The 25173-nt window shown below is 44.1% G+C and overlaps 1 long non-coding RNA gene across 1 annotated transcript; it reads left to right on the plus strand.

Moving 5' to 3' along the window:
* Positions 1–952: 952 nt before the first annotated feature.
* Positions 953–10495, plus strand: LOC146831310 (uncharacterized). The gene is made up of 2 exons (XR_014961265.1): positions 953–1095; positions 10234–10495. It is a non-coding gene; the product is annotated as an uncharacterized LOC146831310 (long non-coding RNA).
* The last annotated feature ends 14678 nt before the right edge of the window (positions 10496–25173 follow it).

Below are 25173 nucleotides of genomic sequence, written 5' to 3' on the forward strand. Positions count from 1 at the left end.
TTCCTTGGTGATTAAGGGCAACGTGTAACACAAAAAAAAAATGTATGTGTGATCTGTCATATGAATTAGATTACCATGCAATTTTATGCGTGTTTGTATTTAATTTTCCAATTTTTTATGATCCCTTTGTTATGTGGCTCAACCCCCAAAGAATGTAGAAACAAAAGTCAAATGTAGTAATAATAGTCACTAGTAACATGCTTCGTTCCATCACTTGTAAGTTGTAATATTGTATCATGAAAAATTGCATGCAGACGTTCTACCAGTTGTATTTTCGGTGCATCTACGGAATATGTCTTAATGAGTACCAAGAATGCTGTATGTTATGCTTCACTACCGTCATGGTTTGCACAATAGGGGAGTGCTCCGCTATGTGCTTATTCTTGTTTATCTTTCAAAAGAACGTGAATTTCGATATCGCCCCATCATCTCCACCAGTTTTAGCTGTATGTATAATCTGGGTTCCCTATTCTGTACTGACTGCATGCAACCCATTGAGAAAAACGCCGTACACAAGATAATATTTTAGTGACTTTAATTGACACCTCAAGTATTATCTACATATGAGATTCAGTCCCTCCAAACTTTATGCAGCGTGGTGAGAGATCGGCTGCATTTGCAAATATATCGCATACGAAATGATGTAACACACCGCATGCCACATCACAGGTCTACATAAATACGCAAACCATCAGTTAACGGGTTCAACGTTCTAGTCTTTTTTTCGGCACTGTAGCCATTTAACTGCATATCCGGGTCGCGTCTCACTCAGTTTCTGGTCAGACGTGGTCCCGGACACACGAGAGCAACAAGGCGTACTCGCCCCAAGTACGTGAGGGAGAGTTTCCCTGAAATTAGCTCCTTTTTATTGTTTGGTTAATTTTATGTCTTGCGAGGGTGTAATTTAGTGCGGTTTTGAAAACAATTATGTCGCTTGGCTTATTTTCAGCTTCGGTTACGGTGGATGGTGTCGCATTAAATCAATCTTGCCTACACGAGGCGTATTGAAATTTGAAAAGAGAAATCACTCAACTTTTGCAACACCAGGATAGAGACTCACCGTCCAGAATATAATTACATCACCTTACTCGTAAGGTAAGATGATACTATGGCTATCCGTATGACTATAGAATGAGAAGGGGTTGGAGCCCAAGTCCGGCATGTGGCATATGCCATGACATATGCCACAGCATGCCACATTTTGTGGATATGTTGTTTGAGGTATAATTGTGTTATAAACCCTCCAGAAGTGCTAGTGAAATAGTTTAAAGATATATCTTCCATCTGGGTTAAATTAACAAAAACATAATAACAAATTCCAAATACATAAGCTATGGGGCTTGAACCCTTGTCAAAAATCACTCATTGCCCCTGTTATCTATCACTGTACCATCTGTTCTGCATCGATTATCTTTGCCCAAAGCCTTTGTGTCTTGGAAAAAGGGTGATGTCCTTCTTCTGTTTCCATGTCGTTTTTCTTTCTCCATGCCACAAATCTACACTTGATTTTCGTTATTTATAAACAAAGAGCCGGAGGGGATGGGGGGAGGATGGGGGGAGGGGGGAGGGGTTGCACTCAGGGTTAGTTGAGCAGTTTAGGATTAGTCATATTGCTTATGCACTGAACCTGTTGAACGGAGGCTCCATTGTTAATATGTTTGTAAATGTGGCCTTGCAAGCTGCTCCGATGGTGGAACTACTAGTGACTTTATTGTAAGGTTTGTAAGAGGAGCAATTGATCCGAGAGTATGTCAGTGGGGTTCAGCGAGCATGGTTATCCTAGTGCAATTGCCCACTTAGATGTTTTTCAGCAAGGGTCGATTGTTAATTGTCATGTATTTGTATGATTTTGAATGTTAATAAACATATTTACAAAAAAAAAAAAAAAAAAAAAGACCCCTTCCTTCCTCTCACCCTGACACTTGACCCATGCAATTAGTTTTCTGACACAACCATTCCTAAAGTCTCATTCCACAAATTAAGGGATTTCTTTCATAGCAAACCTTGCCCCCCTTCCACGTGCCACAGCATGTCACAAATGTCTGACATGCACTGGCTTGACTAAAAAGGACACAAATCTCCCAGACACTGCTAGGGGTGATTTACAAAAGGGCATCTTTCATTTGGGTAAAGTAGAAAAAAAATAGAAAAGAATAAAAAAAATCGATTTTCCCCAGCTGGGGTTTGAACCCTTGTCAAAAAGCATTCATAGCCCCTGTCACCTACCCCTGTACCATCTGTTCTGGATAGAGTTTCCTTGCCCAAAGCCTTTGTGTCTTGGAAAAAGGGTGATGTCCTTCTTCTGTTTCCATGCCGTTTTTCTTTTTACATGCCACAAATCTACACTTGATTTTCGTTACTTATAAACAAAGAGCCCTTCCTTCCTCTCACCCTGACACTTGGCCCATGCAAATAGTTTTCTTACACAACCATTCCTAAAGTCTCATTCCACAAATTAAGGGATTTCTTTAATTGCAAACCTTGGCCCCCTTCCACGTGCCACAGCATGTCACAAATGTCTGACATGCACTGGCTTGACTAAAAAGGACACAAATCTCCCAGACACTGCTAGGGGTGATTTACAAAAGGGCATCTTTCATTTGTGTAAAATAGAAAAAAAAATAGAAAATAATATAAAAATCGATTTGCCCCAGCTGGGGTTTGAACCCTTGTCAAGATACATTCAAAGCCCCTGTCACCTACCACTCTACCATCTATTCTGGATAGATGTTCTCTGCCCAAAGCCTTTGTGTCTTGGAAAAAGGGTGATGTCCTTCTTCTGTTTCCATGCTATTTTTCTTTTTACGTGCCACAAATCTACTTTTGATTTTCGTTATTTATAAGCAAAGAGCCCTTCCTTCCTCTCACCCTGGCACTTGGCCCATGCAATTAGTTTTCATACACAACCATTCCCAAAGTCTCATTTCAAAAATTAAGGGATTTCTTTCATAGCAAACCTTGCCCCCCTTCCACGTGCCACAGCATGTCACAAATGTCTGACATGCACTGGCTTGACTAAAAAGGACAAAAATCTCCCAGACACTGCTAGGGGTGATTTACAAAAGGGCATCTTTCATTTGGGTAAAATAGAAAAAAAAATAGAAAATAATATAAAAATCGATTTTCCCCAGCTGGGGTTTGAACCCTTGTCAAAAAGCTGTGGCACGTGGAAGGGGGCAAGGTTTGCTATAAAAGAAATCCATTAAATTGTGGAATGAGACTTTAGGAATGGTTGTGTAAGAAAACTAATTGCTTGGGCCAAGTGTCAGGGTGAGAGGAAGGAAGGGCTCTTTGTTTATAAATAACGAAAATCAAGTGTAGATTTGTGGCATGTAAAAAGAAAAACGGCATGGAAACAGAAGAAGGACAGCACACTTTTTCCAAGACACAAAGGCTTTGGGCAAAGAAAATCTGTGCAGAACAGATGGTACAGTGGTAGGTGACAGGGGCTGTGAATGCTTTTTGACAAGGGTTCAAACCCCAGCTGGGGAAAATCGATTTTTATATTCTTTTCTATTTTTTTTCTATTTTATCCAAATGAAAGATGCCCATTTGTAAATCACCCCTAGCAGTGTCTGGGAGATTTGTATCATTTTTAGTCAAGCCAGTGCATGTCAGAGATGCGTGACATGCTGTTGCACGTGGAAGGGGGGGCAAGGTTTGCTATGAAAGAAATCCCTTAATTTGTGGAATGAGACTTTGGGAATGGTTGTGTAAGAAAACTAAATGCATGGGCCAAGTGCAGGAGTGAGAGGAAGGAAGGGCTCTTTGTTTATAAATAACGAAAATCAAGTGTAGATTTGTGGCATGTAAATGGAAAAACTGCATGGAAACAGAAGAAGGACATTCCCCTTTTTCCATGACTCAAAGGATTTGGGCAAAGAAAATAACTGCAGAATGGATGGTCTATAGGTAGCTAACAGGGACAAAGAATACTTTTTTGACAAGGGTTCAAATCCCACCTGGGGAAATTCTTTTTTTATTTTGTTTTTATTTTTTAAAATATTTTATTTATTTTAGCAGAGTGAAAGATAGTCCTTTGGAAATCATCAACTGATAATCATGAAAGACCATGTCAAAAATCTGTGGCATATGTCACATTAGCTGTGGCATATGCCACATTACAGAGTGACACGTGTCACATGCCAGGAATGGGCTCCAACCCTTACTGTATAGAATAGAAACTGGCTGCCACCTATATTTTTCCAGGACAAGTATTGGATTATAAAGTGCGTTTGACTCATGGAAGTTATTATCATGCAGGTACACAGAGCCTTGTATAGAAGAAATGTCCCCATTGCAGACAGACTTTAGGACCCACTGGGTCGTAATTATCACCAGTTGTAAGGTGAGCCAAGTAACAGTAGCATGTGTGCTAGTTTGTGAAGTGATTTTAGTGTCTTGTATCATGTCTACATGAGGTACTGCCTTACCCAAGTGCACAATTGTCGTTATAGGTCCAGTTCTCAATCTACTCAATTACAGGTAGGCCTGTTGTTATCAGTTTTAATTACAAGAGATTTCTTTGGTCAGCATAGGCACCTGCACTTATTTTGGGACTGTGGTGTGGACACAATCAATACCCCGTCACCTAAAACCTATTGTATAGGGCCTGCGCTCGCATTATGGTGGATGCTCACTACAAATACGTGTCTTGTGCACTTACACTGCAACTTTTCACTGTATGTGAACACAATTCACTGTCATTCTACTTAAGATCGCACACTTGCATTTTAAACCTAGTAGGTAATAGACTTTCTCCCAAACAGTGGTTTACCACCACTCCAAACCAACGCCACCCCACACTAAGGCTGATTTTGTTGGCTGGTTCACGATTCATTTCACCATTAAAAAAATCAACACTTCAAGAAAGAATACCTTTGTCCTTTATCTTTGTTAAAACGAAAACTTTCTGTATTGTTTTCTACTCATATGCATGTGCACAGGTATTGTTGTTGTGCATTGACGGACCTCGGTCCATAATTGAGGGTTTAGGGTTTTTTCCTTCACCTGCAGCACCACATTCATTGTCTGCAATTGTGCAAACTCCACACTATTTGACGAGTGCCAGTCAATACCCTGTGCTAAATGAATACCCCCCTTCAGTTTCTTGTTATGCCTTAGAACAGTTTGAATCAAACCACCCCTTCCTGCAAGTACGATTGTTCTTGCTTTCAACTCTAAGCAAATTTTGGACAGTTGATGTAATTTGTGCGAATGCTAACACTATATTTTCGTAGGAAGAAGATTCCTCCAGACACATTAAGATAGAGTCATAGGCCTTGCTTATAATTTGTTTGATAAGTTCTGATGGATCGCGGCTAGACCAACGCAGAGTGTAACCATTCAATCTGCCCCTTTGTATATTCTGGGACCAAGCTACTTGATTGTAATGTTGTCGTTCTAAAACAATTGGGAATGTAATGTTAATACTTAAAGGCAGATGATCAATCATCACATTTTTGTGGGTTTTATACCTCGTAATACAATTTGCATTATGGTTAGGGGCAATTATATAGTCTATCGTGGATTGTAAGCCCCTACCTATAAAGGTATGCCCAAAGTCCACTCTAGGGGAGCACAAACAGTTAGCAAAATCGAGGTTATATGAGAATAAAATCTCATTAAACATCTCCCCTCTTTCTGAGTGCACAAAGCGAATCGAGGGATCATCCTCCTCTGTTGTTAGGCAGCATTTTCTAAGCCCAGCTAGAGGACATAAACCAATATTACAATCGCCTCCCCAAATAGTGATCATTTCAATTTCACTGGTTGCTTTTATTTTACTAAGATCATAACTGAGCATCTTCAATATGGCCCCAATTTATTCTATTTTGACATTATTATAGAAATTGATTACAATCAAAATACATTTTTTTTTTTTTTTTTTTTTCTCTTTCCAGATTGTCCTTTATACCTGTGGGTAAATGTTTTTTCCCCGCAGTCTCTCCATGTGATAGGTAGGTGTTTCCACCTGTTCACAGCGTGTAGATAGTTTTCACCATGGTCCTGAAGAATTGCCACTGATCCCCCTGACAATTAGGCATGAAACATGTTGACCTCGATAGCGAGAGTAGGGCGCATACAATTTGTGATCCACTATGGTCATATAGCTGCCATACACTCTCTATATATATTTTTTAATCAGGTAGGGAGCCCAACAGGGAAAAAGGGTTTCGCACTGGACTTCCTGACCTGTTTTAACCTTTGCACTCACTAGCACATTACATCTACACTCTATAGGTCCCTCACCCCCACGACACCATATGGCATGGAACAAAAGATCTCCGCCAAAGAGCCCCTCATTGGGTGCCCGTCGGGTATTGCAGCGCCGACCCGACGAGGAGCAGGCCCAATGATGAAGCATGACACCTGCTGGCTGGGTGTGTGAGGGCCCTAGTTCCAAAGGAAACAATTTCCCTGCAGTCTGACATCAGCGGGATTACCTGCATTCGTAGTGGCTCCTGTACACAGCACTTCATTCTCCTTCTGTTCTATGACCCATTTTAGGAACAACGTACCTTCTTTGTTACAAATCAAAATACATTTACAATCTATTCGAATCGATACTATTTGATAATAGATTTCAGATTTCATCATTTCAGACGTTGTTGCCCCAACCAAGTTTGAGACATAAACACAAATTCCCCCCTTCGGTCTCCCGTGTTTTGAGCGAATCGCTGGCGTGTGAAATGTCTTAATGTGCTATATGCACTTCATCTATCACCCAAGTCTCTTGTACACACAAAATGTCGAATTTGTCAATAAAATCCTTCCAAGCTATATTATTCACTTTATTTCAGAGACCGTCTAGGTTCCAAAAAATAACTCTAACAGTTTTGGGGGATATTGATCCAGGGGCAGAGTCAATCTGGCAAGATTTTTCAGACCCAGGTTTCATATCTCGGCTAGGAGCTCTAGTCTCGTCCAATTCTAATACATCACTAATTGTTAGGGCTGACCCAAGATCTTCTTCACCATTTAAGTCTATTTCCCTCGGCTTAATTTTCAGGGCACTATTTTGTTTAGTCAAATGGGCTTCACAGAGAGTCTGGATATCGTTACCCTTAGTGATTGCGCTCTGATCTTGTCTGGTAAGTAGCCAATCATTCTTGTCCAGTAATTGAAGAGGCCCAAATCTATTACACACCTCAAGATTATAAATTGGATAATCAATATCCTGTATGGGTGGATGATTTCTATTGTGCCATACATAATGCTTGGTCTGGTAAAAAAACCCACCAATAATACTATTGTAGGTGATGGTTGCTTCTCGGACTCTTAAGAGGATTTCCCTTACCAGGGATGGTGTTCCAAATGAGAGGACGACACAGTGACCTTTAAAAACGTTCCCACTATTTCCACCCCAACCGATCCTCCTCACCATTTTGAAATCACCAAACATTGCACTGGTCAATCCTGTTCTACTCCCTAAATAATATATGGCTTTATTCCTCAGTGAAATCCATGTTTCATTTTCCCCCGGAGGGGGAACTGGAACAGTGGCTAAAATTACAGTAAACGGTGTGGTGGCTGGGGGTAAATTAAAAATCTGTGAGCAGCTTAGGCTTTCTGAAGGATAATTATGTGTCACACGTGATCTTGATGTTAAATCACAAGCCTGTCTATCGCCCAGATGATTTCCCGACCTTCTTATCGCTTTTTCGTTAATCACTTCACCCCTGGTCGATAAGCTATTGTGCGTATTTACTGGTGATTTTATATGTGTCCCAGTCCCCTTTCCCTTATCCCTTTCACCAGTCTGCCTTTTCGGTGCTGGTGGGGTATTGTTCAGATTTGCACTCTCGGTCTGTGGGGGAGTGCTAGATGACCCCATATTATATATACTCCCCTTTTGTGAGACCAAACTCACGTTTTCAAGAACTTTCTTCATACCTGCTTCAATTTTGTCCAACCTAATTGTCTAGGTGCTAATAGACTGTTTAACAAACTCAGATCTTTTACTAAGCTGGCCGTGTTCTCGAACTCAATAGAGGTTATCTTACATTTATTTTTTTAAACAAGAAGTATTTTCTGCACCTATTTTGTTCTGGGCTTTGCCTTTTGTCCCCTGTTGTTTTTTTGCATTAATCTTAGATATTCTGGCTTTAGGTGGGATCGTGTGCGTTCAACTCAGGGAAATATCGTGACTCTCTGGTCTTAATGGGTTACAAGGTTTTTTAGAGGGAGGTAGAATATCGATATCCAGATCACTAGTGGAAATGTCATCTGAAACAATCTGGATACAACCATTTTTCACTTGCTTAGCATTCGTATTACCCAAACTGTAGTTTTCATCCACCCCCTATCAATTAGTGAAATTACTTTGTCATTAGATAAGGTCACCAATGAGTCCACATTTACTGTTTTTTCTACTGATGAGATCTGTTTTTCAAGAACACCTACAGCCCCAGTAAGATAATTAAGCAAAGTCATATTTGCATTTTTAGGCTTACTCAAAGGTTTCAATGTGTGACTTGCTGTTGTCTTTCTTTTCCCCATCTTATTCACCTGGTCTCGGTCTCAGTTCAGGTAAAAAGTATGTGTCTTACTTGTGACTCACATATACAGGGGGTGAAACGTCTGTGTTAGGTGTCCGCAAGCAGCAACCTTATGTTAGATATAGAAAATGCTTACAGGAATAGCTTGACTTGTAGACTGAGGATTGAAGAGAAGGTATTCTTAGAAATGGTAGAAATCATAAGAGAAAACTTTCAAAAGAAAGCTGCTGAACAAAAGTCCCGAATACCTCCATGGGATTTTAGAGAAGGAAATTATGAGATAGGCGAGGGCTATGCTGCAATGTCAATGGACTGGTCACAGAAAGGAAAGATCTGTCTGTTTAGAACTAAAACTAATTATAATAACTACTTTATCGGTTCTAGTGAATGTGAGCATACCTTCCAAATTACTGGAGGTTGGGGGTTGAAAGGCGGGACAGATCCTGTATTTCCAGGGGTTTACTATGTGTGTGGCAAGAAAGCCTACTATAGGTTGCCTGCACATTGGTACGGGAGTTGCTATTTTGCTATTGTCTTTCCTATGGACCGAAGTAAACACAAAATGAATGAAGTAGAGCTTGGACTAACACGTAACAAAAGAGCAAGTTTCTCAGAAATAGTATGTGATATTTTCGGCGCACTAATACCCTCAGTTGGAGTCGTTCTGAGTTCCCATAAAATTCGAAAATAGTCCACAGTAGTTGACCGGTTATCTACATAAACTGCTGGTGGGTTCTTGATGATTGACACCGAAATTATTGCAATTAGATCAATGGTTTTGCAAAATCGACTTGCCCGTGATCTATTATTGGCAAAGGAGGGCGGAGTCTGTGGGATGTTAAAAGTTCAACATTGTTGCACATATATTCCTGACAAGAGTAAAGGTATAGAGGGATATATAAAGAATATTACAAAATTACATACAGACTTGACCTAACTGGAGGTTGACAGTGTATGGGAGAAACTTGGTAAGGGTTTCTGCTCAGTGAGTAAATGGATTTCTAACTTTGGAAGTAGTTTATTAGGCCAAATAATAATCCCAATTGTTTCTACAGCTATAGTTGTATTAATGATAATAGTAACATATAAATGTTGTAAGTGCAAGAGTAGAAAAAGAGAAGTGAAAGAATCAGAGAATGAGCGAAGAACAAGAAAACAAAAGAGAGAAGAGATAGAGTTAGAAGAGATGAAAGAGAATATTATGATTTAATGAAAGATTTAAATGAGAGTTCCATAAAAAGAGGAAAGAATACAGAATTAAAAAAAAAATGTTGAAATTAAAGATGGCACTCGGTATGGTAGGTATTTTGTGATGGCTTTCAAAAGCCTTCAGAGGAGAGAATTGATAGAGCAGGATTTCGCAAAAATGAAACCTGCTCGGGTTAATGTACACCCAAAATAAGTACTAACAGTAAGTAGATGAAGATAAATCTAACATACACCCACATAAACACAGGGGAATTGCTTTGCGCATGATTTAAACTAACCCGTAATCACATTGTATTGTAATAACTGTTGTGTTTTTGAAGAAACAAAGAAATTGCATGAGTAGGCCGCAAGGGTTTCAGTATTTGCATGTTGCATTCTTGCTTCTAAAGTAATGGTTAATGCTGCTTGCTTGCATATTTGCCAATGCTAGGTAACTTTAACGGGAAGTAGACAACGGTGGGAGGCAAACAGTGATGGTTTTGTTATCACATAACTAATAAATATTCATTTCTATCCACTTTAGTGTGCTGAGTGAAGACGCCATTTTATTCAACTTAGCCGAAGTGGGAGGGGGGATTGCTAGGAGCGAGTTCGTTCTGCCACGATGGAGAGCAAGGGACGATGTGTGCAGAAGATGACATAAGAGGCCAGTGCATGCATCGCCTGCCAATTACTGAACAGGAGCGTGAGACCGGAGATGCCCCAGCGAAAGAACTGTATTTTCTCAATAAAATATTATAAATTGTTGCAAGTACATGAACATTTTAATAAAGTTTTGAACCAGACCCTGGGAATATTTGTGTAAAAAAAAATAGTGAATGAAATGCAGACTCCTAATGGTGTGATCGTACCACCGCCCCAGCCCACCAGTCAGTGTGCAAGTTAGAGCTTAAATGCAACATTTTTAGGGACGGACATGTAATGTAGACTATATATTTAGGGACTTTAGGGGCAGGGTTAGACAGAAGGAGATATTTCTGTTGGGATGCTGGTAGAGAGAGAGAAGGGGAAGATTCACCGCTATCCGTAGGTTTTCTGAGAGGCCTAGCTGTTTCCATCTTATCCTGTACCTGTCCGGATTCTCCACATCTTTCTGACGATTCCTTTGAGAATCTTGGTCATCCCTTGGGATCAGGGGGTGGTTTTCCCAAATATTCCTTCAGTCTACTAGGTTTGTATATAGCTTAGGTGTCTTTTTAAATTTTTCCTTGAATATATGCATTTGAATGCAACCTTTTGTCTCTCCACTCAACCACTCCATCAACAATGAATGATTATGTATTTCTTTAGATGAATCTATTGTCTCTTCATCTATCTTTCTGTTAGGTATTATATCTGTTTGGCATAAATCAATTTTGCTGAACCCTTATGTCTCTTACTCTATCCACTCCTTCATTATACAATGTCATTGAGAATTAGAGTCAAGATCTATGTATTGCACTGTCTTTCCATGAGATTTGGGGCCTTATGTAGGTAGCTAAATACCGGTCGGTAACGGCCAAAATTCGGTAAATATCACGTTACCGACCGATATTTAGGCGATTGAGATGTAGGAGGCCAAAAAGCAGGATTCGGTAATTATGAATTGGTAAATACCCATTCATCTTTACCGAATTCTAAATTACCGAATCGGAATTACCGAATTCTTATTTACCGAATCGGTAAATAGGAAATGGCAAAACGAGAAAAGAGATGTAGGTAAATTCGGTATTACCGAATTGCATGAAATTCGGTATTTAAGAGTCGGTATTTAACACTGAGTGAAAGCAGGTGGTAATCAGCTACAGTGCATATAAGCAATCCAAAAATGCAACAGCGTGATCACCATGGCGGCTCTCTATGTGATTGCAAGGCGCCAACGTCTACAGGCAGCAGGTGTGAGGATTTGGAGACGGGAGGAGCGCATTTACAGACAGCGCATCACACTCTTCCAACAGACTGAGGCTGAGATACATGAAAGGTACAGGCTACACCTCCAAACCATCATAGACCTGATAAGGGACTTGCACCCACTCCTGGACCATCCAACAACAAGGGCGCACGCTATACCACCACATGTGCAGGTGCTGTGTAGCCTCTATCTACTCGCATCTGGCAGTTACCAGGGGGTGATAGCTGCGGTAGGCGGGGTATCCCAGAGTTGCCTGTCCCGTTTCTTCAGGAAGTTCCTGGATGCCATGATGCAGAGAATGCAACACTACATTAGCTTCCCAAACACACAGGCTGAACTGCTGAAAACCAAGACAGACTTCTACCAGATGGCACAGTTCCCGCATGTCATAGGCTGCATCGATGGCACACACATTCCAATCTGCCCACCAGCAGCCACTGAGTATATCTACAGGAACAGAAAGTCCACCCACTCCATAAATGTGCAGGTAATCTGCGATGCTGCCAACATAATTACTGACATCGTAGCCAAATTTCCTGGGAGCACCCACGACTCCTACATCTTCCAGAACAGTGGGATCTACACACGCCTGGTTGCGGGACAATTTGGAGAAGGATACCTGCTAAGTAAATCACTGTGACACTCCCTTATACTTACCGCAGATGAATGTGTATTGGTGTATGTGACTAATGGCACCCTCTTTCTCACCTAGGCGATAGTGCATATGCCGTGCGGTCATTTATCCTCACTCCCTACCTACACCCATCAACCCTGAGTGAGAGACTATACAATGTGGCACACAAATCAACACGGAACGTGGTGGAGCGCACGTTTGGACTATTGAAAAGCAGGTTCCGCTGCCTCCACCGACTAGCTACTGCCACTTCTCTGCTCTGCAGGCGCTCCGTCTGCTGCTCCTCCGTGTGTCTGTGACAGGGGGGGTAATGCTGCTCCAACTTGTCGTGTCCTCGCTGTCCACAACATCCACAGCAACAGTATTGGCAGACTGGCTCGTCAGCAGCACCTCAAGAGCAGTGGTCACCTTAACCAGCCCCCTAGAAACATCAGTGCTGCAGTGCGCAAGCCCCTCCTGCATGCCCACGGAGCGCCTGCAGAGCAGAGAAGTGGCAGTAGCTAGTCGGTTCACTGCCCTCGTATGGTGCTCCATTTTCTGCCTCTCCCTTCGCCGTGTTGCTCTGTCCTCATCCATTTTACTGCACAGCAGCATCACAGACTGGGACATGTCCCGCATGCCCGCAGCCATCTCCCACATGCCCTCAGCCATTGAGGAAATAATGTTGCTCATTTTATCATTGAGGCACTTCATTTGTCGTTGTACCGACTGTATTGCCTTGCCTTGTAGGTGCTGCACCTTCACCGTGGTTGCCTCCAGCCCTCCGAAGACACCATGGCTCTCACCCTGTGGAGGTGGACTGCTCACACGAGCCCTGCGGCGGCGTCTGGCACCTGTGTGTGCTCCCTCAACGGTGGACAGCACACCAGCATTGCTATCATCCAGTGGCACAGTGGTTGATTCATCCCCCCTCGAGTCTTCTGAGGAGGACTCGGACACATGCAGTCTGTCAACAGCACGCCTCCTAGGTCTCACCACTGCAGATGGTGTTGATGCTGGTGAGGCTAGCAGTAGTGGCGATGCTGGCTGTGGTGGCGTGGCTGGCTGTGGTGGCGTGGCTGGCTGTGGTGGTGAGGCTGGCTGTGGTGGTGAGGCTGGCTGTGGTGGTGAGGTTGACTGTGGTGGTGTTGTGTGCCCTGCACTCGTGGTGGCCTTCTCGGTGATGTGCTTCTGGGGTGCCCTCTCTCCCTTCTCCTGAGCAGTCCTACGCGATGTGTCGCCTGTGGACAGAAACTTTACATTAGCTCAGTGTACCTGCAGCCCTGCATTGCTCACATCATAATACATTTCTGCAACACTATCTCATTGCCCTGTGCCTGATTATCGCAGATGTGTGTCACATGCCTTGTTGTTCGGTGCGATTCCTGTCATGATAGGGGTTTCCCTGACTACATCACCCATAATGCATTGCTGGTCTGAACAAAAACCTGTACTGGAGTGGGAATCATATTGCCCTATTGGGGATTTGGGATAGGGGAAGGGGGGGCACAATGCTGCGCATGCTTCTTACCTTTTTTGGTAGCAGCTCTGGCTTAGCTGTCTGCATCCCCAATCCCAACGACACTTTCAGGCTCTATCGTGGACTCCACGAGCTGCTCAAGTTCTGTCAGGGCAGGTGCCCTATTCCTTCCTCCTCCTGTCTGGCTGGCCTGTTTTTTCAGATCAGCCATCTTCCTCTTGGTGATGATCCAGATGTCATACCACCGCTTCTTCAGCACATCAATGTCCCGGGGGGTCACTCCAAAGGCATTTACCTGCGACTGGATTCCTTGCCAGATCCTTCTTTTTTCCAATTCTGCAACTTGCAGGGACTGCTTTCCAAAAATCTTATTGTGCTGCTTCACCACCTCCTCCACAAGTACCTGCAGTTCCTTCAGGCTGAATTTCATTTTCCTCTTCCATTCACCTCCATCTGTGTCCTGGCTGGCCAATGTGCAGGATCAGTTGACAATGTTCAGGCACTGGCTCTATTGCACTCCTCAGCACTCCCAGCCTCTTCAGAGGGTTCTGATTGTGTGCACCTGCCTGGGTGTGGCCACTTCCTGGTTTGGAGGGGTGTGGGTTGCACATGATTGGCTGATTCCTCAATTGATGTGTTTTTGAAAATCCGATTCGGTAAATTCCGATTCGGTAAATACCGATTCGGTAAATACCGAATCAGTATATACCGATTTGGTAAATACCGATTCTGGAATACCGGTCGGTATTGTGGAATCGGTAACCATTTTCCCCGAAAAATTAGGTACATACGAAATACCGATTTCTAAATACCGATTCGGGAAAATTTGGTATTTATGAATCGGTAAATTTCACTTACCTACATATGGCCCTTGGTGTTTAATTCTGTAATTGTGACCTACTGCATTATGAGCATTTACTTTGAAATCTCGGATAAAATACATTTATTAACCCTGCCAAGAGTCTGAATTATTTACCGAATGTTTAGTCAGACTAGTCTTATCATTGCCATCAACTATTCAACTAATTGATCTATTGATCAAGTATTTGAAGAGTTGATAAATAAATAGTTAGGAAAGGAATGATATAAACGAACACTCGAAACAAATTGACCCCAGCGCAATCAGAGATTTTATGGGTTGAATGTGTATGGGCCAATGCAGTAATTTGTTGTGAATTGATAGCTGATCGATGGGTATTATTAGCGCCGAATCAATACTTTCAATAAAGAATGCAGCAAGTTCACTCAACGATTCCTGCTGCCAAGAACGAATAGAGGCAATGCGCCAAACATTTTAACAATTCAGCCAGTACGCCAACATTACGTTCTGCCACACACTGCTATTATTACCCACACATTAACCCATTCATCCCAAAAAGGTACGTTTCAAATCAGCCTCCCACCTCTCACTACTTACATCATGGCCACCACTGGGCTGATTCGTGTGGATGAGTGTGGTGCAGCTGAGAATTGTATTTACCTGCTAGCTCCTGTGGCTACTTGAACCTCTTCATTGCAATGTGACCTTGAAGCTCCAGGCATGGTGTACTGTACATAGAAGAAAAGTGTGCAGCTGTGATACTACAAGGGGATCTGTAGGAAATTGGGTTACTGGTTGAGGGGGTTGAAATCCTGGTCAAGCAGCAACCACAGTTTCTGTCAGGGTGAAGTCAGAAGCAAACCCCAAATTAACCTGTGGTTAGCCCTCTGGTGGCTTGGCACAAAAAGAGTCAGGCTTAACTTACAGGCAATGTGTAAAGTATTTATGCAGCACTTCAAACAGTAATAAAGTAAAAACACAACTCAAGAAAAACCCCACACCAATTTAGGAAAATAGACTAAAATATAATAAATTATTTGAGACCAAAACAACAAAAAGACAATCAGTAGAAATGAGATATGCAATTTTAATGATTTAAGTGAAAACAGTGCTTTGAAGCACAAAGCACCAGTTGTGGCCATCTGGTCATGCTGGACTGGGACAAAATCACAAGTTCAGGCCGCTTGCGATGGAGCATGGGCCAGATACAGGGACCAAGTTAGGCTTGCTGCACAAAGTATCTTCGATCCTGATTCCGGAGTGTTGTGAGATACGGCATAGAGGATGCATTGCAAAACAGCAGTTTCCATGGGCTACTGGCTGCATTGCGAGGTCCTGCATGGAGCAGTAGCAGTTCTGAGGAGCTGTGGGGCTATGATATGATGACCTGATTCAAGGAAGCATCATGCAGCGCGGTCCCGAAGAGCTGCAGGGTCCTGCATCGGGGATGCGTCTTGCAGCAGCGTTTTCGAAGTGGAGCTGCAGGTGATGCATTGATCTGGGTTGGCCACAGCTGGGCTGGCAGTGTTCCTTCAGGCCCACTTCCAAGGGCCCAGGACTAGGGTGGTACCACTTGGGGGGCAAGACTCACAGCAGACAGAGTCTAGGTGCTGGGTTGAAGGACTTGGAGCCTTTTTTGTCCCTGAGGCTCTGATCAGGGGGTCAGCCAACTAGCCCTTGGAGTCGCTCTGGTGGTCCTGGGATCAAGATGCAGGTACTGTCCTTTTCACTAAAGCAGCAGGTCAGCAGAGTAGCAGGGAAGCAGTGTAGCAGTCCTTCTTGAAGTAGAGCAGCACTGCAGTCCTTCTGAGTCTTCCACAGATCCGGTTTGTTATGGTATGTTATTTTATAAAGTGCTCGGATACCCCTGGGTGTCTTGGCGCTGCCTTGAAAAGACGGTGGCTTAGATTGAGCTTTGAATACAGAGAGAGAAAGAGAAACAAAGACTAAGGGGCCAATTAGGATGGCGGAAGGCCCGCCACCGCCAGCCATGCGGTGGCTGGCCCTCCGCCATCCAACTGGCAATTTTCCCTGCCACATTACGATGGTGGGGGGAATCGTTCTGCAAGCGTGGCGGGCGCAAAGTCTGCCCGCCACTCTTCCGCCACAGGCAATCATTAAGATTGCCTGGCAGAGCGGAAAGGACCTTGGAAATGTCGGAGGTGCCTGGCAGGCACCGTCCGACAGATTACGATGCTGGCTACAGCCAGTCTTTCCATGGCAGTTCAACCGCCATTGAAAGGCTGGCAGTGATTGTATTTGGGGCCCCGTTGCGGACCCCCTCTGTGTTTGGGGGGGGTGCACTGGGGGGGTACCCATGGTACCCCCCAACATTTCATGGCACTAAGTGGCAGGCAGCACATGATGCCTGCCATGTAGTGCGGGGAAATGCAGTGCATACCATATTAACATTATGAACTGTGCTGCAGCCAGCAGCACCATCTGCAATGTTAAAGGCCCAGGATGCGCCCACCATCGTAATTTGTGTGGTGGGACTGTCACATGACTGGCGTCCGGTCCCACACACCGCAAGGATGGCGGGCGGACACATGTCTGCCCTCCATTGTAATGAGCCCCAAAGTATCTTAACTATAAAAGCTGTGCTTTGAGGGCCTTCCTAAAGTGTTCAATATTGGACGCATTCTTCAAGTGATGAGGATGAGTGTTCCACAGTTTGGCTGTCCCAACTACAAAGCTTTTTCCTCCCCAAAGAGTCTTTTTAAACTTAGGGACAATTACATTTTTTGCTGACGAGGAGCATTACGATCTGTTAAGAATATACTAAGAACATTTTAGAATTAGATATTTAGAGCCAATATTGTGCACAAGGCCTTAAAGCCTATCCTTTTCTTAATAGGTAGCCATTGAAGCCCTTTAAGAGCAAGGGATTCTGATTGGTATTTGGGAAGTCCAAACACAACTCCAGATGCAGAATTTTGTAAAGTCTGTAGTTTGGACAAAAGGTTTTGTTACATATTGATGTACAGTACATTACAGTAGTCTAATTTTGACAGGACTAGTGCCGTAACAACTGGTTTTTTTAGGTTGGATGTAGTAAGGGGAAGAATTTTCCTGATTACGTTTAGTGTGAAAAGGAGAAGAGACCATTTGATTGACGTGGCAATTAAAAGCCAGCCTATTATCAATGATTACACCAAGATTCTTTTCTTTTTATCACTGGTTTAGGGAGAACACCCATATCTTGGGGCCACCAGCTGGGGGACCAGAAATAAGTATTTTTTCCAAAGAGGAGTATTTCTGTCTTTCCTGAGTTAAGTTTCAAACAATTTTTGCTCATGCAGTCTCCAATGCATATCATGCAATTCTGAAAGTTCATGGCCATGTGGTCTGGTTAGCCTGAGATGGAGACCAGGAGTTGGGTGTCATCATTGACACCCAACAGAGAACCCAAATGATTTTACCAGTTTGGTCAATGGGGTGATATATAAATTAAAAAGAGTGGGACTTACTGATGCCCCTTGTGGGACTTCACATGGAAGGGTAAAAAGATTTCATACATGTTCACCCATTGCTACACTTTGCTCATGTTGTGACAAAAAAGGCATGAGACAGTCAATCAAAATGTTATGATTTACTGTGTCAAATGCAGCTGAGAGTTCTAATAGTATCAAGACAGCATTTGATCCTCTATCTAAAGGTGCTCTTCTGTTCTCTGAGGCAACACTAACTGCGGTCTCTGTACTGTGTTGGCTTCTAAAGCCTAATTGTGTGTCACCGAGAAGATGGTTTGCATTGATGTAGGAAGTCAATTGCTGATTTTATCGCCTTATCTATAATTTTAGCTGGAAGTGGCAGCTGGGATTTTGACCGATAGTTACTTAGATCAGTGGGAGCGAGATTGTTTTTTATATTTGAGGTAGGATTGATGCTTTATTCCAGACTTTTGAGAAGTACCCAGGGTCGAGGATATCATTGAAGATATTCGATGGGTGATCTGAAATTATTTCAGGTGGTTGCTTAAGGATTTGGGGGCGGGGCAGGGATCTTCGGGAGAGCCGGATTTTGTAGATTTGATACGTTGAAGTACTTGCTCTGGGGTTAATGGAGAAATCCTTGTTAACAACACAGAGCCTGTTAATAAAGGGGTCTCCTCTGAACATTTTACGGTCTCTACTTGATTTGCAGTGAAGATTAAATAAACATCCTTAACCTTGGATTGGAAAAAGGTGGCCAATGTGTTGCAGAAGGATTGATTGGCATCAGGGTTTGTGTTCTCGGGTAAGTTTGAGAGCAGTATAGCAGTTTTGAAAAGTTCTTTAACAGAATCGTTGGCTGTTTCAATTCTATAGGTAAAAAAAGGATGATTTTTCTTTGAAAATCATGAGTTTGTAATTGTTTAAAGACTTTTTGTAGCGGTCTTTGTCTATGGAAATATAATGTTGTCTCCAGCGTCGTTCTAGTTTACGACACAATTAGTTTTGCAGTTTAAGCCTTTCTGAATGCCAGGTTTCAGAGAGGGTCCATCTGTTATTTATTTTATTTTTTTCAGAAGTTGGTCCATCGCGTTTTTTATCCAGGAGTGGTAATTGGCTACATTTTGATCCTGAATGTTTGCAAGGGTCGGTATTGAATTAGAAAGGGCAGATTTAAGGTTTTCTGCCTCTAATTTATGCCATAAACATACGTTTTGGGATTTGTTTGATTGAACCTGAGGGGCATTTTTTCCGCAAGGGTAATTTTAAACATTATGGCAGAGTGGTCGGACTATGAGAGTGGTAGAGCCTTGTGGAACTTGAGTGGGGGATTGTAGGTAAAGATTCCATCAAGGGTATGTCTCACCTCATGAGTGAGGTCCGAAACTATTTGATTTAGTCTCAGGCTAGACATAGTTTCCAGTGAGGTTTCTGAGTCTCTATCAGTACGATTTTCAAGGTGAAAATGAAAATCACCTAAGAAGGTAAAGTTAGTGGTTTTGAATCTGGATTCTAAGCTGAGGCGAATTTTCTGGGCAAAGGAAGATCTGGAGCTCAGTGGCCGGTAAACAAGCAGGTCACTAAACGTGTTCTTAGGGTCTAGCTTGATTTTAAATGCTAGTGCTTTGAAATCTGTGTTATGGGTATGAGGGGAAAAGGAGACACTGAAATGGGTTAGGTAAAAATACACTGCATAGTTAGGTCTGAGAGTCCAATATTTATACTAGGTATAAGCTTTGATGTAGGAGAAAGTTCTGGAGGTTTCTACCCCCATGGGTGGTTAGGATTTCCTGCCTCCCTGCAGTCGCCCCAGCTTGTCAGCTTGTCTGGAGGCACAAAATACTATTGTCAAACTCATTGTGAGTGTGCTTGGGCAGAGCCTTTGTGATGTGCCAGTGTGATAGAGGACAGCTCCTCCCCATCATCAAGTCGGAGATGGCCCATCCTGCCAATACCTATTTCCTCTTTGTCTCACTGTCTGGGACCAATGCTCAAAGACGAACTGCCAGCTACACCTAGTCGCGTGACACCGGAAACAGGATGCAGGCATCAAATGGTTAATGTGAGCTGTTGGGTTGTTGGTTGACTGAGGTGTAAGCCCTGATCAAGCAGCAACCACAGTCCTTGTCAGGGTGAGGCACAAGTCAACCCTAAATTAACCTGTGCTCAACTCCCTGGTAGCTTGGCACAGAAAAGTCAGGCTTAATTCAGAGGCAATGTGTAAAGTATTTGTGCAAAAGTATAAACAGCAGTAAAGTGTCAACACTACACAAAAAGATCCCACACCAGCCTAGAAAAAAAAGTGAATTAAAAAATAAAAGACCAAAATGATAAAACTGCAATCAGTAGAACCAGAAATATGCCAATTCATAAGATTTCAGTGAAAAGCAAAGGCACCAACTGTGAATATCTGCTTGTGCTGGACTGGTACAAAGTCACAAGTTCAGGCCAACAGCGATTGATTGGGCCGACCACAGGAACCCAGTTAGGCCCACTATACCTTAAATCCTTGTTTGCTTTGCGTTGCAAGGGTTCACGTGGAAGATGCGGAGTGCAGCCAAAGTAATGTGTCTGTTCTGAGGTGTGGTGAGGCTGTGATGTAAGGTCCTGCATCACTGTCGAGGATCCAGTTAATGAGGGCTTACGATGTGAAGTCCTACGTCGAGGATGCGTCTCGTAGACAGGTGATGCATGGGTTCTGAGGAGCTGAAATGCTGGGATTCGGATGCTGGCATTGAGGCTGCCATCGATGAGGGATATGTGGGCCTGCGCCAAGGATGTGTAACGCAGTGGTGGTTCTGAAGAGGCTGTGAAGGTTTCCATATCAAGCAATCATGAGGAGACTGCTTAAATGTTTAGCTCCTGTATGTCTCAGGTAGAATGCTGGATGAGATTAAATTGCCTAAATCTTAACTTCGGAAATATTGAGGCCCATAAATTTGGTAAAGACAACTCCTTCTGGTAACCAGCAAAGAAAGATCCTGTTCCCTAGCAGAAAACAGTTATATCATCAGAAAGTCAGTCCAAGAAATTATCAGTCCAAATCTTGTGTATTACTAGTCTTCTTTATTTTCTCATCCTGTTCAAAGCCATACGTATTTTACAAGTGGCTCTTGACAGCAAAAAGGCGTAGCTAATATAGCCGAGATGTAACCAACACGTGTTTCGTCTGGGGTATATCGCCCATCGACTTCCTCAGGGCAACCATTAATTCAAGATCAGGTCCGCCAGAATCCAGGCAAAGCCTGTAAATAATCCGATTCAGCATGGGTCTTAGTAATGCTTGTATCCCAGGAAATACAGTCAGGCGTATGAGCATATATCTCAAAATTACTTGTATTCCAGGTAGAAACCTCTATATGTATATATCGGATTTCGGAGAGTACTCCCGTCGTGGTTGTGTCCGAGGCTGTCTTCATCCAGGGTCAATAGAATTGGGGGGCAAGCCTGCAAAGGTTTTGTCCTGCCCCAGATGTGCTGCTAGGGGTATGTTATGAGCCATCCCCTGTAGGAAGGCCTTGTAACATTGAGGGATCTCCAGCACAGCACACAGGCTGTCCAAGTCCAGGAACAGAATAGGAAGTCATTCTCCCAATAGATAAGGTGAACTCCAGGACCGTGGGAAGTTAAGGGGCTGGTTTCCTGCAGCCCTTGCCCTTCTTCTTCTTGGCAGCTGCCTGTGACATTTTTCAGACTACAGGCTCCATTGACTCCCATCTTGGGCAGCCATTGAACTTGTGGTCATACAAACCCATTCATGTGAGCTTAACATCTCCAGGAAGTGAGCTCTACTTTCTTCCAAGCAGTGTGCTCTAGGTCATTACCCAACATACAATCTGCAACATGGCAGGGCTCACAGCTACTTTTAGAGAACCAGAAACCATCCCACCGCTCAAAGGGAACCAGAGCCACTGGGTAGTGATTCTCACAGTTGTCTGCGACTATGACCTGGTGGAATGCATTAGGGATGACCTGCCTTGAGTATACCAGATGACACTTCACAATACTCATACCAGCGTGTGTGTCTCTCAGATCCTTCACTCTGTGCCTGTTGATGGGGACCCACTGCCTATACTTAGAAGTATTTGAAGGCATAAGGGCTTTTGGCACCATCTCGCTATCCCCTAAGATTACTAATGGAACCTCTGCTCTTTCCCCCATGATAACTGGGACCGCCTCCTCCCCAAGCCCTACACTGGCCAACCCAGGTGTCTGCCCAATGGTGGGGGACTGTGCCCTCATGGGACATTTGGTTCTTTCCTTGGCATGCCCATATTTATAACACTCAGTATACTGGGGGACGAACTTTCCCATCTGTTGTCATAAAATCCCTTTCTTTTAGGCTCAGACCGAGGCTGGTTACTGGTGTTACCTTGGGAATTATTTTGGGGGCCTTTATAGAAAACCCCCCTCCCTCTTTCTCCTGGTGGGGCACATGACCACCCTTCTGGCTATCCCCACACCTAACTTTATATGGACCTTGGTGCTGATCCAGTGGTCTGCCTCCTTAGCAAGTTCCCTGGGGTCAGTGAGCTTTCTATCCACTAAGGCGTCGATTCTGATTCCGGCCGTAAAACGTACTGACCGACACGGACCGGGAACGGAGATCGACCAACACGGACCAGCGCCGTACGACCCGTGCAGTATGATGCAACGCGTGTGAATTACAACCCACTCGCACCGAAAATGAGACACACGATCGAACCGCACGCAAATCAGTGAGTCACCCGTAAAATGACCGGGAATCGTACCGACCGACACGCAACAGGAATTGACGTGACCGAAACGTACCCACGATGCACGAGCCGCACAGTACGATGCAATACGTGTGAATTGAGACCGACTCCTACGGAGCACAATCGGGAAAACCGAGCCGCACAGCAAATAGTGACTGGCAAACAACAGACCCCTCTGCGTCCGACGCATAAGCCAATCTCGAAAAACAGCAGAATGTCAGTGTGACAGACTCGTGTTAGCCAGCGCTTGACACTGGCAGCCTCCGACACGGTCAAACAAACGTCTCCATCATGCACAACAAAAGCAAAGAAAATGTCACAAAAAAAGCACAAAAAAACTAATTACAAAGTCAATAAATAAAAAATAAGAAAAAAGGAACAAAGACACACCCACAACTCCACCTATATAAAGGCAAGAAATCCCTATCATGATCCTTTGCAAATTACAGGCATAGGACAGCAGACACCACCACCACACTGCAGAGACACAGCACAACTCACACAACACACAACCACTATACCATTTGCACTACTCAAAAACTAAATCACATTTTCACAGACAAACTTACCCCACCACACACACATATACCCCCGCACATCAATTCCCACAACCACCCAGCACCATGCCCCCCAAGAAGAATCCAAAGTTCACAGATAGTGAGTTGGAAGTCATGATTGACGAAATACTCAGGGTAGAGCAACAGTTGTTTGGCACATTGGTCCAACAGACCCCCATGTCACAGAAAACCAAGATGTGGGAGAGGATTGTCGACAAGGTCAATGCACAAGCACCTTGTTTGCGCACAAAGGACGATATACAGAACAGGTATTATGATGTGCGCAGGAGGGTCAAGAAGCTCATCGACAGGGAACACACCCTGAGCAGGCAGACTGGTGGTGGCCCTCCTGCAAAACCAACGCACTTCAGGTCCTGGGAGGAGAAGGTGTGGGCCATCCTACCACTGGAGAGTATCCATGGATTAACAGGAATACCAGAGCCTGGTGAGAACACAACTAATTTAGCCAAAATTGTCTGGCAACACACATATAGCACTGGCAAGGGCACTCTGAAAGCAATTACCACCAGCAAAGCCATAGCAACGGAAAGGCAAGTATCCTGTGATGTGTATATCAGTTACACAAACACAATACCTGCCATCTCACAGTAATAGGGAACTACGTCCTAACATGTATAACCTAAAGACTAATACTGCAAGGCATGACCATAAATAACCAACAAACACTGCCATCCATTTTGCCACCACAATCACACCACCTCACAGGAAAGCTGAGTCAAAAAGAAGGAAGGTTGGGCTGCTGGGAATGTGCATGTAGCAGAACGCATGATGGGAGTTGCAATCAGAGCCAACATTCCCCACCCACATGTCCCTGCAAGCTCACACTGAACCATGCCCACCTCACAGGGAGTGCAAAAGTACTGCCAAGATGGATGACACTAGGCCCTGCTGTGGGGAGCACAGGGTCCAGCTGGGCCTTGGGCTCTAACTGACAACAGGACACCAATGCCAGACAGCCTGAAAGGTGACTACTACTCCCTGCAATGAAAACATGCTGCATGGTGGGATGTTGGGACTGGGGGAGAAGGACTGCCAGCTCTGACTACAACTACCAGCAGGCACTTGCACACACACACCCCTCAACCCAAACCACACCCAACCCACCTGGACTAATGCATCCCCTCTGAATCCAAATAAATATCCCACAAAGATTTACCAAACTGGGTTCTGCTGTGTGAAGGACATGGGTTTGTCGGGACTTGAGTGCAAACAAACACCAGGACACCACTGCCTGCCAACCTGTCAACACAGGCACACCACCACATAGGGAAAAGGATTCACAGGAAGGAAGCTCAGGTATTGTGGGAAGTTGGGAGGAGCCAAAAGCATGATGGGAGTTGCAGTCGCAGCCACCAGTCCCCCACCCACATGTCCCTGCAAGCTCACACTGAACCATGCTCACCTCACAGGGAATGCAAAAGTACTGCCAAGATAGCTGACACTAGGCCCTGCTGTGGGGAGCACAAGGCCCAGATGGGCCTTGGGCTCCAACTGACAACAGGACAGCAATGCCTGACGGCCTGAAAGGTGACTACTACTCCCTGCAATGGAAGCATGCTGCATGGTGGGATGTCGGAACTGGGGGAGGAGGACTGCCAGCTCTGACTACATCTACCAGCAGCCCCTGTCACACACACCCCTCCCACCTACACCAAAACACACACCTGGGATCATGCTCCACAAGAGAGTCAGAGAAAACTCCCTACCAAGAACCCTGACAATGTGCTCTGCCATGGGGAGCACAATGCCCTGCTTTGAAAATTGTGCACAAACAACTGGATAACACTGTCAGTCATCTTGCCATTGCTGTCTCAATCACTCACATGGAAGCAGAGTCACAGGAAGGAAGCTCGGGCATTGTGGGAAGGTGGCTGCTGCAGTCGCAGCCCCCAGTCCCCCACCCACATGTCC

Source organism: Triturus cristatus, chromosome 5_1, assembly GCF_964204655.1.
Source record: "Triturus cristatus chromosome 5_1, aTriCri1.1, whole genome shotgun sequence".
NCBI classification, from domain to species: Eukaryota; Metazoa; Chordata; class Amphibia; order Caudata; family Salamandridae; genus Triturus; species Triturus cristatus.